Source organism: Chenopodium quinoa, unplaced genomic scaffold (genome assembly GCF_001683475.1).
Source record: "Chenopodium quinoa cultivar QQ74 unplaced genomic scaffold, ASM168347v1, whole genome shotgun sequence".
Classification (NCBI taxonomy): Eukaryota; Viridiplantae; Streptophyta; class Magnoliopsida; order Caryophyllales; family Amaranthaceae; genus Chenopodium; species Chenopodium quinoa.
Window position 1 is genome coordinate 515665 of NW_018742412.1, and position 10543 is coordinate 526207.

Here is a 10543-nt window from a genome sequence, read left to right on the forward strand (position 1 = left end):
TAATCTTTCCAAAGTAGCAACTTTAGGTTATTGATGCATGCTTTTGGTTGATAACTTGAAGAGGGAATAATATTATTGAAGAAATTAGACCGCTTGTGTTAATTTATTCAATCCTTGTTGATTTCTCCGTTTATTTTCTTCTTGTGGATAATTTAGAGCGCTTGTCTTGAATTGTGCATTGGAAAGGGTTAGAAAGGAGCGCTTTGCTATTTCTAACTATTTATGAGAATTTAGAATCTAGGAATTCTACAACAAGGTGTTCAATAGAGCTTGATTGAGGAGACTTCTATGATCAATTTGTATGTTCATTAGTGGATTTCGCATAACCAAGACCGTTCTTCTCATTGATTACCTATTCATTACGTTCGTTGTTCTTACTTAGTTCATTTATCATCATTGCTCGTGAAAACCCCCCTCGTTACTTAGGTTACTACCGTCCTAGAGTATTTCCACTTAGGTTTCCAGTTATTAGTCCCTTTTTCCCTGTGGATTCGAACTCGACTTCCCTAACTACGTTTATTTGCAGTTAGCTTAGTTGTGATATTTTTGGTTGCATACGACTGAGGCACACCAAATTTTGGCGCCGTTGCCGGGGACTTAGGCGTTACCGTTTAATTGTTTATCTTAGTAGAATTTATTTTAGGATTGTTCTTAGCTATTTTTTTTTCTTTGTTTGTTCGCTAGGGTATGATAAGTACCCGTTCTGCTAACAAAGAAGTTTTGCAGTTTGATCCAGAAATTGAAAGAAATATTTCCAGGTTGCGAAGAGAGGCAAGAACAAACCCCAGTGAATCAACATACATCTTCAACATTCAAGAAGAGGAAGTGATGGCAGAAAATCGAACACTGAGAGAGCTAACAGCTCCTAACTTGAACCAACAGCCGTTGTGCATCGCATATCAGCAGTTGGAGGAAGGTGCTAATGTTGAGATCAAATCTGGTCTAATTCATCTATTGCCGGCATTCCATGGCATGAAGGGTGAAGATCCAAATAAACATCTGGCAGAATTTCATGTGGTATGTACTAGCATGAAACCGATTGGGATGACTGATGAGCAAATTCAGTTGAGAGCATTTCCTTTTTCTCTCAAAGATGCAGCGAAGGATTGGTTTTACTATCTTCCCCCAGGGAGCATAACAAATTGGGCAGGTTTGAAGAAGTGTTTCTTAGAGAAGTATTACCCAGCCACTATTTCTGCAAGCCTTAAGAAAGCTATCAGCAATGTGGATCAGAAGGAAGATGAGTCCTTGTATGAGTATTGGGAGAGATTCAAGAGATTGTGTGCTAGTTGTCCGTACCATGGGTATTCCGATCAAGACCTCATCCTATACTTCTATGGAGGTCTAACAGATGATGATTTGAGGATGGTGAATGCAGCAAGTGGTGGACGGCTAGTGAATAAGACTCCAGGAGATGCAACTAGGCTGATTGCAGAGCTAGCAGAGAATTCTAGGCAGTTCAGTCAGAGAACTCCCACGCGCCGGGTGAATGCAGCAAATTCAAATACAACTGAGTTAGAGAGTCAAGTAGCTGATTTGACTTCTATGATGCGTGAGTTCATGGTGAACTCAAGGAATCCACAGCAACTGAATGCTTGTGGTTTATGCACCTCCACAGGACATCCCACTGATGCATGTCCTCAATTACAAGAGGAACAGAATGAGCAGGCCAATGCAATGGGTTTCCAAGGGCAAGGTCCTCAGAGAAGATATGATCCATATTCGAATACATACAATCCAGGATGAAGGGATCATCCAAATTTGAGATATGGGAATTCCCAGGGGAACCAACAACAACAGCAAAATGCTCAAGGCCAGCAGCAATATCAGCAATATAGGGCACCATTGGCCAAACCTCAAGGCCAAAGCTCAAATTCGAATGATATGTCAACTGATGAAATGATTAGATCACTAACTTCTAATGTTTCTACTATGCAGCAAAACATGGTGCAATTCCAGCAAGAGACCAAATCCAGTATTCAGAATTTGGAAAGTCAAGTGAGTCAAATTTCAAGTGCAGTGAGCAGACTTGAAGCTAAGGATTCGGGAAAACTTCCATCTCAAACGGAGTTGAATCCTAAGCAACAAGCCAACGCTATTACATTGAGAAATGGCAAGGAGCTGAAAGAGACTGAAATTGCAACTAAGAGGGCTGAAGAGTTGATTGGAGCTGAGGAGAAGGAAGTGGAATATGAAGCTGTAGCAAATCCTCCCACTTTTCCATCTTATGAACCCACACCACCTTTTCCTGAAGCTTTGAAAGAAACGAAGAGGTATGAGAAGGACAAAGATATCTATGAAACATTCAGCAAGTGTGAGGTAAACATTCCCCTTTTGAATTTAATAAAGAGTGTTCCTCGATTCGCTAAATTTTTGAAAGAACTTTGTACTATTAAGAGGAAGCACAGGTTAGGAGGGAAGGAAAAAGTGAAAGTCAGTGCTCATGTTTCTGCAGTTTTCCAAAAGAAACTTCCTGAAAAATGCAGTGACCCTGGTATGTTTACTGTTCCAGTTACAATAGGGGACACCACTTTTCGTAGAGCAATGTTGGATTTGGGTGCATCAATTAATGTTATTCCATATTCACTGTTCAAATCTTTGGAACTTGGACCCTTACATGACACCGGGGTAGTGATTCAATTAGCTGATAGATCAAATGTTTATCCTAAGGGAGTAGTGGAAGATGTGCTTGTGAAAGTTGATGAACTAATTTTTCCTGCTGATTTTTATGTGCTTGATATGGAACATGATAGACAAGCAGTACCCATCTTGTTAGGAAGACCTTTCTTGAAAACTGCTAGGACTAAAATTGATGTTTTTACTGGTTCTTTGACTATGGAGTTTGATGGACAAGAAATTGTGTATAACATCTATGATTCCATGAAATACCCTGTTGACACTCATTCTTTGTGTTCCATTGATATCATTGATCCTATAGTGCAGGATGTCTTCAATGTTGAGGGCGAGGATGCGCTCCTCACTTCCATTTCTAATGATTTATCTGCTGATTGTTTGGATATTCCTTTGCCTAATAGTGTGCAGATGATGGTAGCAGAGTTGAATGGTCATTCCAAGCTTCCACTTAGACCACCAGGTTCGACACCTACCCCATTGACAGTGCCTACTAATAAACTCTTACCTTCTGTTTTGCAGGCACCCCAGGTGGAGCTAAAACCACTTCCTGATCATTTGAAATATGTGTTCCTTGGTCAGAACGATACTTTACCTGTTATAATTTCAAGCAAATTGACCAAGGAGCAAGAGGACAAGTTGGTGACAGTGCTGAAAGAGCACAAGTTAGCTATTGGATGGACCATTGCAGACATTAAGGGAATAAGTCCATCCACTTGCATGCATCGTATTCTGTTAGAAGATGATGCCAAACCTGTGAGGCAACCTCAGCGTCGCCTAAATCCTCCCATGATGGACGTGGTAAAGAAGGAGATCATAAAATTATTGCAAATAGGAATGATATTTCCTATATCTGATAGTAAGTGGGTCAGTCCTACGCAGGTGGTTCCTAAGAAAAGTGGTGTGACTGTGGTAGAAAATCAACAGGGTGAAATGGTTCCTACTAGAGTTCAAAATGGTTGGCGAGTTTGCATTGATTATCGTAGGTTGAATGCAGTAACTAGGAAAGACCATTTCCCTTTACCTTTTATTGACCAAATGATTGAAAGACTTGCAGGGAAATCCTATTACTGTTTCCTTGATGGGTATTCTGGGTACTTTCAAGTGCCCATTGCACCTGAAGATCAGGAAAAGACAACTTTTACATGTCCTTTTGGCACATTTGCTTATCGCCGTATGCCTTTTGGCCTATGTAATGCACCTGCAACCTTTCAGAGATGCATGATGAGCATCTTTTCTGAGTTTGTTGAGCATTTCATGGAGGTATTTATGGATGATTTCACTGTGTATGGTGATTCTTTTGATAAATGCTTGCATCACTTATCTATGGTCCTCAAAAGATGTATTGACTCTAACCTTGTCTTGAATTCTGAGAAATGTCATTTTATGGTCCAACAGGGCATTGTGTTAGGTCATGTAGTTTCTTCTAGAGGTATTGAGGTTGATAAGGCTAAGATTGACACTATTCAGTCTCTTCCTTATCCTACTAATGTGCGTGAAGTGCGTTCTTTTCTTGGCCATGCAGGTTTCTATCGTAGGTTCATTGAGGGATTCTCAAAGCTTGCAAATGCTATGTGCAAATTGCTGCAGAAAGATGTGAAATTCCACTTTGATGATGATTGCAAGAAGGCTTTCGACGAATTGAAGGCTAAGCTCATTTCTGCCCCTATCATTCAAGCCCCAGATTGGTCTCGACCAGTTGAGATAATGTGTGATGCGAGTGATTATGCAGTTGGAGCTGTTTTAGGCCAGAAAGTAGGGAGGGCATCTCATGTGATCTATTATGCCTCAATGACCCTCAATTCAGCCCAACGAAACTACACTACCACAGAAAAAGAGTTGTTAGCTGTAGTATTTGCTCTAGAAAAGTTTCGATCTTATTTGCTTGGTACTAAAGTAATTGTTTTCACTGATCATGCAGCTCTTCGCCACTTGATGACGAAGAAAGAGGCCAAACCAAGACTAATAAGATGGATTCTGCTCTTATGTGAGTTTGAGTTAGAAATCAAGGACAAGATAGGCGCGGAAAATCTAGTTGCTGATCATTTGAGTCGTTTGACCCATATTGTTGATCAACCATCATTCCAATATCAAATCCTAGGAGAATTTCCGGATGAATCTCTATTTGCTCTTAAGGATTTGCGCCCTTGGTTTGCTAACATTGTGAATTTTCTGGTTTCTCAACAGTTTCCTCCAGGTTTCACAAAGTCTCAAAAGGACAAGCTTCGAACTGATGCGAAGTACTATGCATGGGATGATCCATACTTGTGGAAGTTCTGCTCCGATCAAATCATTCGCAGATGCATTCCCGAAAATGAGGTGATCCCCATTCTCACCTTCTGTCATTCTCATGCTTGTGGAGGACACTTTGGAGCCAAACGCACAGCAAGGAAGGTTCTCGACTGTGGTTTTTACTGGCCAAGTTTGTTTCGAGATTCCTATGGATTTTGTAAATCCTGTGATAATTGCCAGAGAGTAGGTAACATTTCCCAGAAAAGTGAAATGCCCCAATCCTCTCTTCTATATTGTGAAATATTCGATGTTTGGGGTATAGATTTCATGGGACCATTCCCTATTTCTTACGGTTTTACTTATATACTTCTTGCTTGTGATTATGTGTCGAAGTGGGTGGAAGCAATACCCACTAGGACTGATGACTCTAAAGTGGTTTCAGGTTTTATCAAAGCTTACATATTTTCTAGGTTTGGAATCCCAAGGGCGTTGATAAGTGACCGTGGAACACACTTTTGCAACCGTACAGTGAGTGCTTTGTTGAGGAAGTACTCTGTTCACCACAAAATCTCCACGGCTTATCACCCACAAACCAATGGGCAAGCCGAGGTGTCCAATAGAGAGGTGAAGTCAATTCTGCAGAAAACGGTGAATCCGGATAGGAAGGATTGGAGTTTGAGGTTGGAGGATGCTCTATGGGCGTACCGCACCGCATACAAAACACCTATCGGGATGTCCCCTTACCGCCTTGTCTTCGGAAAACCGTGCCATCTTCCGGTTGAGCTTGAGCATAAAGCATATTGGGCGGTTAAGTCATTCAACATGCAAATGGATGAAGCAGGTGAACATCGGAAATTGCAACTCCAAGAACTAGAGGAGATCCGGCTTGAGTCCTATGAGAATGCAGATATTTATAAAGCAAAGACCAAGCTATGGCATGATCGAATGATCACGCGGAAGAAGTTTAAAGTCGGTGACAAAGTACTCCTATATCAATCCCGACTTAGATTATTTCCGGGAAAACTTCGGTCCCGTTGGGAGGGCCCTTTTCAAGTGGTGAATGTATATCCGCATGGAGCAGTTGAAATTCAAAGCCTCGAGACCGATAAGATTTTCAAAGTCAATGGCCAAAGGCTCAAACCCTACTTCGAGGGTTTCAAAACCGAGAACGTGGAGTGCATCGATCTCTACGAGCCATCAATGGAGTAGCGAAGTGGGATGAGCCGCGTCGAGCCAACGACGTAAAACAAAGGCGCTAATCGGGAGGCAACCCGATCGAAACCTTTTCCCCATTTCTTTTCGTAGTTTGTTTTTTTTTTTTTTTTTTTTTTTTTTGGTGATGTGAAGTGTTTCTTTTTATTGTTTTTGTGTAGGGGAGGCCTCGGGAGCGATTGTTACGCGCGAAAAGCAGCAAAACCAGCTAAAAAAACAGACAAAGGGGAGCAAGTGCTGCTGCAACCGCTGGCAGCTGCTCTGCAGCCGCTACCAGCGGCCCTCCCAGCACCCCAGAACCCCTCTGTCTGCCTTAGCCGCTGGCAGCTGCTCCCAAGCCGCTGCCAGCGGGCCCCCCCTCTACGTTTTGTTAATTTCAAAAAAAAAAAAAAAAAAAAAAAAAAAAAATTAAAAAAAAAAAATAAAAAAAAAAAAAATAATAATAATAATAAAAAAAAAAATCACCAAAATCTGCCAGAGCCGCTGGCAGCGGGCCTCAAGCCGCTACCAGCGGCTCCTACAGCTCTCCCCGATTTTTTTTCCCCTTATTTCCCCCAATTTCCATCTTCTTCCTTCATTATCCCCCAATTCACATCAACCCTAAGCATTTTCTCCTCCTTCTCTCTACTCTTTCACTCCCACACTCCAATTCCACATCTACCCTAGCAATTCTCCTTCCCCAAATCCTTACCTTCCATCAATTCCCTTCACAAATACAACCTAGGTTTTCCATTTGCTCTTGATTCCAAGGGTGACATTGAGTGGTTGTGAGGTTGTGCAACGTGAACTTCTTGTAATTGAAGGTGAGGGTGAAGATTCAAGCATACAACTAAAGTCATGGGAAGGGATAACAAGAGGTCCAAGGCTTCATCTCCATCAAGACCCTCAAGGGGCAAGAAGCAAGGGGCTTCTTCAAGTCAAGGGGAGGCACCTCCATTGCCTCAAGGGGATGGTTTCATGGGTGTTCGGTTGCATTCCAAGGAGAAGGGCGTATGGACTAAGCTTCAACAACCCCGACGAACGGTGCAATGCACCAAGTTCTTTGACTTAGAAGCTTTACAAGAGCTAGAGATGGAGGAAGTAGTGCGGCTCTTGCTAAGGAACGTGGGTCTCGAGAATTTCATGACCAAATGCGCTCCCACCTATGTCAGGTATACATATGAATTCCTTTCAACGCTTACTAAAGGACGTGAAAAAATATCCTTTAATTTGAACAATAGGAATTATGTGATGTCTTATGATGATTTGCGTATGGCATTTGGTTGGGATGCACCCCCATTGGTGAACCGTTGGGGTGATCATAGCTCATACTCGTCCCGAGTATTTTGGAGGGCTATAACTGGTTGTGAGGTTGATCCTCACGGTGATCATAGCTTCAAAATCACCCACCCATGCCTTAGACTGGTGCATAGGTTTATATCGTCCACTATTCTATGCCAAGGGGAGGCCACTAAGGTCCCCAAAGTCACATTGTCGTATTTGTGGGCGATGACCCCTGAAGGTGTCGGTACGCCCAATTGGGTGGAGATTTTTGTTGATAGTTGTGTAAAGGTGAAGTCCAACTCCAGTGGCCATATTAGTATGGGTGGCATGGTCTCTTTGCTAGCCTGTTATTTGAATGTTCCACCCCCTGAGGATCTTGTGCCAGTAGACTCGACATACTTGACATATAACATCATGACTCTGGTCAAGATCGGTTTATTATCGCGTTCCCCCGTCGCCGGTAGTTATTTCTGGCGATACGGACCGCAGGGTTTGAACTATTTGAGACTTCCTCGTCCCGAGGGACGAGCATTACCTTTTGGCCCTACTGCTGCAGACTTTTTCCTTCCGCCCGACCCGGATGTTGCTCCTTATTTGGGAGATGCTGAAATCATAGTTGAGAACATGGGAGAGGAGAATCCCGATGTTCATATGGGCGGAGAGTTTGTTGATGAGGAAGGGGGTGAGGATGCTGCTGGAGTGCAGCACGATGATTGGCCTCGATGGAGGGCTGATGTGGATGATAGACTAGAGGAGGTGTGCGATGGGATGCACGAGCTGCTTGCATATCAAAGAAGCATGAGTCGGTTTTACACCACTCAGTATCCGCAGTATGAGCCTCCAACTGAGGCGTTCATGGATCATTTGGCATCCCGTGCTTTGCGTCGTTCCGAAAGGCGTGCTTCTCGGGGCGATGCCGGCTCTTCTGGCTCTGGAGGTCCCTCTCATTGAGATGGTAACGATTTTCTTCCTTTTCCCTTACTTTTGGTTTCATTGTAGTTGTTCTTGCATCGAGGACAATGCTTCATTCAAGTAGGGGGGGGGGGGAAGAAATTCTTGCGTATATTCTTTGAATTTTGTATAGTTATCTTGATTTCATGTTTTGTATAACTATCTTAATTGTGGTTCAATGAAGCAAGCTTGAAAAAAAAAAACAGAAAAAAGTATGAAAAAAAAAGAAAGAAAGAAAAAAGAAAAAGAAACCCGCTAAGTCGAAAACCTGAAAAGGCGGCTTAGGCAAAAATGGGGGCCCGGTTAGGTTGAAAACCCGAAAGGGCGACCTAAGCAAAAAAGTGGCTAATGAGTGGGTGAGAAAGTGAGATTTGGAAAAAGATGAGAGGCTAGGATGAAAACCCGAAAGGGCTCCTAGGCAAAATGAGAGAAAAAAGAGAGAAATGTTCATGAATTTGATTTTTCAAGGAAATTTCGCATCTATTTGCCGGAGTCGGTGTCATAAGGGGAGGAGATATAAGGAGGTGTCGGGGTAGGTTTCATCTTGGTGATTTTGGGAGATAGTTGAGATTTTGGGGAATTTGTTGATCATCTTAGGAATTTGAGAGCATGAGTTGTTTGTTTTCACTCTTGAATGTGGAAGTGTTTTTATGAGATTTTTGGTTAAGTTGAGTTTTTGTTTGCCCAATTTTATCAAAAATTTCATTTCTTTAGGCGGTTGAGAATATTCATACTCATGGCTATGCGTTTATCGTTCCAAGTTGATTTTGGGGATGAATTGATAAATAAGAAAAAAGGGAGATTCAAAGTGTGAAGTATGGGGGAGTGTGATTGTGATTGGTTGATAAGTACTAGGATGTTTTGTTGAGTTTGAGTGCGTAGAGCTAGTTTGATTCCACCATCTTCTGTTTTGAACCTTAGTGAGGAGGATGTGTTTTATTCTCTAAGTTTACTCGAGGGCGAGTAAAGGTTCAAGCATGGGGGAATTTGATAAGCCTTATTATCATGGGTTGAGAGAAGCATTTTAGGGTGTGTTTTGATGCTTTATATGTACTTTTGTTAGCTTTTGTGAGTTTTGGGCTGTGATCTCACTTATGTGCAAAAGGCGGGATTTATGAGTATAAGTGAGTGAGTGAGCTCGGGAACCAATGAAGAGTTATGTAAGAAGGATGGACCTTGGCTCGTGATTTGAGAGTTGTGATGGAGCATGGAAGAGCAAGGAAGAAAGCTTGAGGAAAAGGTGAAGCAAAGCAAGAAGAAGAAGCAAGGAAAGAAGTCAAAAACAGCAGGAACCGCTGCCAGGGCCGCTGGCAGCTGGCCAGAGCCGCTGGCAGCGGGTATACCAGAGTGAGGGGCTGCCAGAGCAGCTGCCAGCGGGTCCAGAGCAGCTGGCAGCGGCTCTGGCAGAAATTCGGGCTGTTTTGGTTAATTTTCAGCAATTTGGCTTTGTTTTGGCTCGTGTTTTGAATATTATTTTATTATTATTATTGTGTTATGTTATTAAAATATAGAAACATATAAATAGCTTAGTTTTAATTAAGTTTTAAGGGAGAAAAGGAGAATTAAGTTTTGAGAAAAAAAAGCTTTCTAGGGTTTTCTTGGAATTTTCAGAATTCTTTGTTTTGGAATTAGAATCCATGGAAGCTTAATCTTCCGGATACTTGGTTAAAGATTGAAGCTTTTAGCTACGAATTGTGAGATCTTTCTTCTCTTAATATCTATTGAATATATATTGTTCCTTGAATTAATTTCATGATTTGCTTTAATCAATTGCTAGGTTAGAATTATTGGATTCGCTTGCATCTAATTAATCTTTCCAAAGTAGCAACTTTAGGTTATTGATGCATGCTTTTGGTTGATAACTTGAAGAGGGAATAATATTATTGAAGAAATTAGACCGCTTGTGTTAATTTATTCAATCCTTGTTGATTTCTCCGTTTATTTTCTTCTTGTGGATAATTTAGAGCGCTTGTCTTGAATTGTGCATTGGAAAGGGTTAGAAAGGAGCGCTTTGCTATTTCTAACTATTTATGAGAATTTAGAATCTAGGAATTCTACAACAAGGTGTTCAATAGAGCTTGATTGAGGAGACTTCTATGATCAATTTGTATGTTCATTAGTGGATTTCGCATAACCAAGACCGTTCTTCTCATTGATTACCTATTCATTACGTTCGTTGTTCTTACTTAGTTCATTTATCATCATTGCTCGTGAAAACCCCCCTCGTTACTTAGGTTACTACCGTCCTAGAGTA